Genomic DNA, 8,357 nt, shown 5'->3' with positions numbered 1-8,357 from the left:
TTTGTGGTCTTCAGAGCTTTTGTTGTAGAAAATGCAGAGAATTTTTGAGGCTTAAAAGCATCCCTTTTGGAGTTGTGGTTTGGGAGATACAGTCTATTTCCCACAGCGCACAGGATATGGCAGCTTGCAGGCAGTTTGGTGTATGGTAGATTGTGGAAGCTCTCTTGTTTGGAGATGTGTGTACACTTCAAAATTGTGTTTTCGAAGAGTTATTTGGTGAATGTGAAATCTCTTTCTCTCAAGTGCATGGGTCGGCATGTGCTGTAAATCCATGCCAGGGTAAGTGCTTCCTAATTTTCATGGTGGTCTTTTGGGTGGGCGTGTGCTGGTAAATTCCCAAGAGATCACTTGTCTTTGAGTTGTGGTTTTGTTGAGGTTCTTTTGATACCATTTGTGGTGCTGATCTTGTGTCTTTAACGCTCTTGGGAGACATAGCTATAAAGGTGCCCCTTGCTCTTGTTTTCCCAGTAGTGTTTTGGTGCCCACCACCGAGGAGTGCTTCAAGTTACCTTCAATCTTGATGGTGTAGACATAAAATTGTAGCCATGGTCAAGCTCAGTGATTCCTTGTTGAGGATGAATGATGCGATGAAACAATTGAAGCTAAGTAGGCTAGAAAAGTTGGACATGCATTACATGAGGTTTTGCTCTCTCAAGCAGGAGCTAGAAGTTCCTGAGGATATGGTTCTGGATACAAAGGAAGAGAAGTTCTTGTTCATTGGCACCCTTCCAGGATGTTTGGGCATTGAAGTTGCTTGCATTGACTTTTTGGGTGTGAAAGTAATTGTTGATTTCTTGAAGCAAGGAAGATGGTTGGAAGATGTCAATCAGTCGTCTACTTCTTCATGCATTTCACACAAGAGCTCCTTTGTCACTATGATGATTATAGCAGTGATGATGAGGTTGAGTCAGATGTAGAAGATGAGGTTCTCTCTCTTGATGATGTAGATATTGATGAGAAGTTATGTGCAAGCAATATTGTGAAAGAAAGGACCTTGGAGTGCATGTATGACAAAGAGGGAAATGATATGGCTGGCTTAGTTCCATGTATGGATGCTCATAAAGTTAAGGCCTTATCTAGCTCTATGTGTTTGCATTATTTGCCTATGAATGTTCTTACTTGTGATACAAATGACACGCATGTTGAAATTATGGGTGATGTTTTTGCTCCTCCATCTTATGAGTTGACATGGTATCCTAATGACTTGTGGGCATGTGGACCCATTTGGGATGTTGAGATTGGTGTTGGTGACATTGGTTGGGATTCATGTTTGCTTACTAGTTATGCTCAAGAGATGGCATGTAGTGAAAGTGATGCTTATGAGACCTATGAGAATGATGATGGTAGTCTTGATTGGGGCTTTGATGGTCCGCAAGTTGAGATGGATGAGGAGATGCAAGTCAGGGTGTGTCAGGCATTGTCAAGTGTGAAGAAGCTTATGAAAACCTCACTTGCATGTGTGGATGTTGAAGAAAATTGTAGCTTGGAAAGTTGGGACAGCCATGATGACATGGATACAATGGATGTTTTTTCTTGGCTTGATGTGAGTGATACATCTCATGATGATGAGAATGTTTATCCATGGTATTTTGGTTTGTATGACATGTACGTTGATGGTTGGAGCTCACTAGTGATTGTTGATGATTGTTCTTATGACTTTGAAGGATGCCATTATGTGTGCATGATGGATGCAAGGGATAATACTTTTCCATTGGATCGTGGTAAGGGTATATTGTGCTGATTCCATTGTACATGATGTATCTTTGTACATAATATTTTGCATAGTCTACTGCTGAGCATGAATGCTCTAGCAGACTGGGGGGTTGGCAAACTATGTTGGGCGCATTTCTAACACCCCGTTTTTTGTAAATTTGTACATACGGACATGACGCCCAATTTCAAAAGGGTGTGTGAGCTTTCTTTTTGTGGGTTTTCAGTTTCTTTAGCAAGCACATGTACATGCACTACAAGTCGCTAGTCTAGTGACAGTTGTCTGGTTACTGTAAGTGCCCGTGAGTAAGTTTTTTGAAGTGAGACTTGTATATAATCAAAACTCATGTACAAAATTAAAAAAGTTCAGTCAAATATCAGAATTTTTGCAGGTTTTGGGTCGTGGTGGCTTCTTGATGCTTTTGGATGCAGTTTTTTGCCCTCGACTAGCCTTCCTACGCGTAGTCGAGCCATGGCAGCTTGCTGTTCGCGCCAATTTTGCACATAGAGGTACATAGAATTGAAATTTGTGGTCTTCAGAGCTTTTTTTTTAGAAAATGCAGAGAATTTTTTAGGCTTGAAAGCATCCCTTTTGGAGTTGTGGTTTGGGAGATACAGTCTATTTCCCACAGCGCATAGGATATGGCAGCTTGTAGGCAGTTTGGTGTATGGTAGATTGTGGAAGCTCTCTTGTTTGGAGATGTGTGTACACTTCAAAATTGTGTTTTTGAAGATTTATTTGGTGAAGGTGAAATCTCTTTCTCTCAAGTGCATTGGTCGGCGTGTGTTGTAAATCCATGCCAGGGTAAGTGTTTCCTAATTTTCATGGTGGTCTTTTGGGTGGGCGTGTGCTGGTAAATTCCCAAGAGATCACTTGTCTTTGAGTTGTGGTTTTTTTTAGGTTCTTTTGATACCGTTTGTGGTGCTGATCTTGTGTCTTTAACGCTCTTGGGAGACATAGCTATAGAGGTGCCCCTTGCTCTTGTTTTTCCAGCACCGGTACTGACTGATCTTTATTAGTCGATTGGGCTGGTATCCTCTGAATGACTCTAGCTTTAGAACTTTCTGGCTGCTCTAGCAGCTTCTTGGCTAAATACTCCGTGATTTTAGCCGCTAGTTCCCTCTACTCTTGCCACTCATTTACCTTATGCCTTCCAAATTTCTCTTTGTTGAGCCCACTTGCTGCTGGTAGGATTGACTGGTGCTTCTGAAGTGTCTTGAATTTCTTCAATGACTACACCCTTCCAGTAACTACCCTTACTGGGACTGGCTCTGGTGCCTTAGCCTCAATAGTAGTAGTTGCAGGTGCATCTGGGCATTGGGCTGCAAAATGGCCATACTTCCCACAAGTGTAGCAATTCATGCTCCTATTCAGGAAGTTGCCGCGTCCTATGCCTCTACCCATATCTGGTTGGAATCGGCCATGTCCCTGACCAGTACCACTGGTACCTGGTCTCTCCTCTTGAGCTACTTTGACTAGTTCTACCTTCACTGGTTCAATGTAGGCAACCACTGACAGATCTTTGCCTTTCTTAAAGTGGTGGATCCTGATGCCACAATTGTTCCATAGATGATCAAAAGCCTTACAGTAGGTACATTGTGGACATTCATTGGAGATATGGTCCTTGGATTTGCATTTCGAACACCAAGTCTCCATCTTCCGAACTGGCTGTCTTGTGTGGCTAATTTTGGCAATCTGTCTAGTCATTTCTTCAATTTTTTGGTCCAAGATCCCTTCTTTGACTTCTCCTTGGCTCGTTTATCAGAGATGCTCTCGGAGCTACTGGACACCTCACTGGAATCAGAATTTTCAGTAGCAGAGCTACTGCTAATGGTCCTTTACTTCTTGTGGCTCTTTTCCTTCTTGGCCTGATGTTCCACCTTTAATGCCCTTTGGACCAGATCATTGAATTTCTTGGTAGGGGCTGGTACCTCTTGTTTTCTAAGATTTTTTCTTCTGAACCCATTTAGAAACCATGCCCTCAGCCTCTTCTCAGATGGCGGTTCCTGCAACTGCCTGGTTAGCTCCTTGATCTTTTTCACATAACTGTGGACTGATAAATTTCTCTGTTTAATCTTATCTAGTTCACAGAGAATATCTTCATCCCCTCTGTTGTTGGAATATTCCAACCTGAAGGCTTTAAGCAATTTGTTGTATGATCTGAGCTGGCAGGCAGGGTAATGGTAATACCATTTCCTCGCTGCCTCCTTCAAGGTTTGTGGAAAATATTCCCCCCAATCATCTTCATCAATATTTTTCAGTTCAGCATACTTCTCGAAAGCCTGTATGTGAACGTTTGGATCATCCTTCTTACCTCCCTTGAATATTGGAAAAGAAATTTTCAGGGAAGCTGTGTAATCATTTCGATTACCACTGATCCTGCCACTTCTCTTCTTGGATTCAGAATGGCGCTTGAGAGTCGTCTTGCAATTGTCAGTGTCAGCATCCCAATCAATCTCTGTCTCTGTCTCAGTGTCACTATCTTCTTTGGTTTGTCTACTAGAAGTACGGTGACTACCTTTACTTCCCTTGGTACCCTCATCCCCCTGCCGGGACCGAGAACTCTTGGAAATCTTGGCTTTCCGTGCTTCCCGTTCTGCCCGTCGGCGTCGAGAATGACTGGAGTGCTGTGAGTCCTGTGCCTCATCAGCCTGACTATGCTCCTCTTGAGAGCCTCAGTGTCAATCATCTTCTCTTGCTTGGGGTCAGACTCTCTTCCTGACTCCTCGGGAATGGGATCAACACTAATGGTGGATTTCCAGCCAGGACTGGATTTAGGTGCCATTGCTGAAAACTTCCAACTGGGAGAAGAGTCTTTCAGTCAACGAGCTTCAGCTCGAGCCACCGTGATCGCCAAAATGGAATTGGGGCTGATCTCTTGAGATAGCTAATTCCAGTGTTAGAAGATTTCAGCTACTAGTGTGAGAAGAATTCAGACAGTAGACTGGACAGAAATCAGAAACTAGACTGGAATTTGGATACTGGAATAAGAATCAGACTTATGTATTTAGATTCAGATTCAGAATACTAGATGAGAAGTAAGTGTAACTGGAATATCTGCCATGATTGGGATTACAGATGAAGATTAAAGCGAATATGATTTACAAAGAGAGTACAACCGACAATACTGCCAATGATACTCAAGTACAAGTGTAGCCAAAGTGCTAACCAAAATGATAACAATTGCCAACCCGATTACAATGTAATGGGCCCTATTTATACACTTCAGGTTTACTGTAGTAATTACCATAGTAACTACTAAGTAATTCGCTGCCCATCTCCTAAGAGGACGTTCCCACATAGTGAACTATCCAGCCGTCTACAGTGAGTGATTGTAATACAACAAGGGAGTGCAGCCCTCTCCTTGCTGAAAAGCACTTGCCTTATATTCTCCTCTAAGACCGCTTGCCTCTTAAGGCTGTGGCCATAGCACTTGGTGGTGCTGCTTCAACTAGGTACTCTCTGCTTTAATCAATGCCATGTAACTTTGTTGAAAGCCCAATTTTTCAAAATCAGAATCACGAGAGGAGGAGAGATCCAACAAACAGGGGGCCCGTCGACACACATCCATCTCTCTCTCTCTCTCTCTCTCTCTCTCTCTCTCTCTCTCTCTCTCTCTCTCTCTCTCTCTCTCTCTGTGGGTGCTGAGGAAAGCAGAGAAGGAATACCTGACGGGCGGGAGGAATTATGGATGAGCTCATGATGAATAGAAGGTGGATGTTCGATGGAGGTGTTGCAGGTGCCACTTAGGGTAGTGAAGTCTTATAATAACTTCATACTAACAGGGATTTGGTCTTGTGATGGAAAGTAGAGGAGCTAAACGCCACCAGGGCCCTCTTCACTCAAAGATGGTCCACTCCTCCCAAGCTTGCTGTGAGTTCTTGCCTTGCTTTGCTCTGCAAGGATGTTGGTTTCATGCATGCCGCTCTCAAAGGGAATCACAACTAAATCATCTTGTATGTCGAAGTTTCTTCAGGTGTGTTTTTTTGTGCCCATTTAGAGTATGGTTTTTTTTCCTGCTTTCTTGGTTTTTTCTTCTATCAAGCTTCATTATGCTTGATCTTGATTTTCTCTTCACTTGCTGCTTTGTGCAGGTGAATCTTAGTGCATTACACACTGTCGTTTATGACTGAGCTACTTTCCTGTGCATAATTAATTTCCTTGAGTTCCAACATGGATGCTTTTCTTCCATTTCAATAATCAAGCTGGCTCTTTGAGATTTTTCACCATCCCTACACATCTTAGACTTTTAAACAAGTGCTATGCTGGTTATTTTAGGCATTCACAAAGCACGTTGATTACTTTGAGAGAGACTATGATGCCTTTTCAATAGGCTTCAAGGAGGACATGGATGAAATCAAAGTACATATTATTATCTTTTTCATTCTCTCTCATATGCTTCAAGTGTTTTTTGGTGAGTGTTTGGTCCTATGGCATTTTTGAAGTGATAAATTTCTTGGATGCATAGGGAGATTATGAGGATTTTGTATCCTAGGTGCAAATTCCAACCTCATAGTGCAGGTTCTTAGGCACATTGTTCAACATTGTTTTGGTTTTAGCTATCTCATTTGCAGTCATTTGCAAATCTTAGAAAGAAACTTCCAGATTTTATGAACATGGTGGACGAGCAGCTGAGAAGTCGATTTGCAGTGGCATAAATCAAATCTATGTTGTATTACGATGGCCCTTAATTGTGTCACAAACATGTAGAGCACAAATTTTTTACTATGCACTTTATCGACCTAGTTCAAAAGCTATATACCTTAGTATGTGCAAAAGGTTACATCTAATTTTTCTACCCACAAAAAGCTCTAACTTTGTAGAGAAAGCTCTAAATGAAAAGCTCCTATATTTAATATCCCCGGTTACATCTGTGTAGGTACAAGAGAAAGTGAAATTTGAAAGCCTAGAGGACGACAATGGGGCAGTGGAGATTGTAAGGTCAAAAAGTAGGGATATTTAAAAAGAAGATAGAACATGGCGTAGCAGGTTATGAAGAAATGGCACCTAGTCAACAACAAAGTCCTCAAGAATCAACGCAGGAGGAAGATCAAGGGAATAGGGTTGTAGCTTCTATTCCACAACAGTGGATACTATGGTTTAGGATCTATTGGAGAAATTGCAAGATCTACGATTGAGTTTAATGGATATGGGACATCCAAGAGGAGCAAGGGGCAGGGCAAGGCCGCTACCTGGAAGGTGTTATGATTGCAGTGAAGCAGGGAATTATGCGTCGGACTTCGCTCATCCACCAAGAGAAATAGGTGGCATCTACCCGTTTTTTGGTAGATGGACAGGTCAAGCACACCTTAATGGCCCAAGAGAGAAAGTGGTTGAGCATCCAGTAGAGCCGGTCCCTCCGGATGGTGTTGAAGTCCCTAGAGTGAACACCATTGGTGTGGATAAGCAGGAGGTTGAAATTTTGGCCAATAAAAGGGAAAGAACGGAAAGAGAAATAGAAATCAAGCAAGAAACTAGAGCTCGTAAAGGAAAAGAGAAAGTGTATGAGGGTAGGGATCATCCAAACACAAGCAAGAAGAGAAGGCGTCGTAAGATCAAGCAAGAAGACTTTTAACTAGGGCGCGACTACCCCGAGTATGATTTGGTAGGTAACCAAAAGGCTACCATAACTGCTGGTCAATTGTTGGCTTTGAATCCTAAACTAAGGAGGCATTGGTCTACAAGTGTGAGAACAAGGTTGCCAAAAGCTAAGGGCAATGTGCAAGTAGTGAAAAATATGGCACTAATGGTAGGTAGCCCGGACCTATGGATGAGATGAAGTGTTGCGAAACAAGGAAGAAATTGGTATGGTGCTTCAACAATGTCATGAAGAGAGTGGACATTAGGGTAAAGACTAGTTTTTGTTTCGAATCTTGAGAGCGGTTTTCTGGTGGCCATCAATAGTATGTGATGTACACTATTGGTGCAAAACCTTCCATGAATGTCGGACTATGGGTGAGAGGAGCTTGAAAGCCGAGTCGTAAGGAGCTATCATTGCCCAGAATGCTTTTGAGAAGTAGGGCCTGGACGCCATTGGTCCACTCCCAAAGTCGGCAAGCGGGAAAAAATACATTGTACTGGCGATTGACTACCTTACCATAGTAGGTGGGTCGAAGCCAAATCTATGAACAAGGTAAATTCTCTCGTGGTAGCTCAATTTGTTTTTGACAACATCTGTTGTCGTTTTGGATTTCCATGGGCGCTTGTGTTGGATAGAGGACAGGGATTTAGGAGTAAACTTATGAAGGATTTAGTGGAGAAGCTGGGCATTAAGCATCGATTTTATTCATCTTATCATCCTAAATGCAATGGTTTGGTAGAAAGTGCAATTGGCCAAATCATAAAGATTCTAACAAAGTATGTTTACAAGTAGGAGGTGGAGTGTGAAATGAATTTCACAAAATGTTCATGGGCACACAGGACGTCCTACAAGGTGGCGACCAATTTTACCTCATTTGAATCTGTCAATGGCAAGGAGGCGGTGTTGCCAGTGCATATGGAATTGGGTGCTTTAAAGGGGATGTGGAGAGTCAATGCCACATAGCAGGGGATCCTACATGATCAAATTGTTAGTTTCCAAGTTTTGCAGATGAATAGGGAGGCAACAACAGATTATTATGTAAAGCAGCGGGAGAAGCAAAATGCT

General features: G+C 42.4%; 2 pseudogenes; both read left to right on the top strand.

Moving 5' to 3' along the window:
- Nucleotides 1-680: 680 nt before the first annotated feature.
- On the top strand, nucleotides 681-1,741 carry LOC147421324 (uncharacterized; annotated as a pseudogene).
- A 3,657-nt stretch (nucleotides 1,742-5,398) lies between these two features.
- LOC147421323 (uncharacterized) lies at nucleotides 5,399-5,844 on the top strand (annotated as a pseudogene).
- Nucleotides 5,845-8,357: the final 2,513 nt, after the last annotated feature.

This window comes from Adiantum capillus-veneris, chromosome 28 (assembly GCF_014529385.1).
Source record: "Adiantum capillus-veneris isolate H3 chromosome 28, ASM1452938v2, whole genome shotgun sequence".
Lineage (NCBI taxonomy): Eukaryota > Viridiplantae > Streptophyta > Polypodiopsida > Polypodiales > Pteridaceae > Adiantum > Adiantum capillus-veneris.
This window is presented reverse-complemented; position numbering and strand designations above follow the sequence as displayed.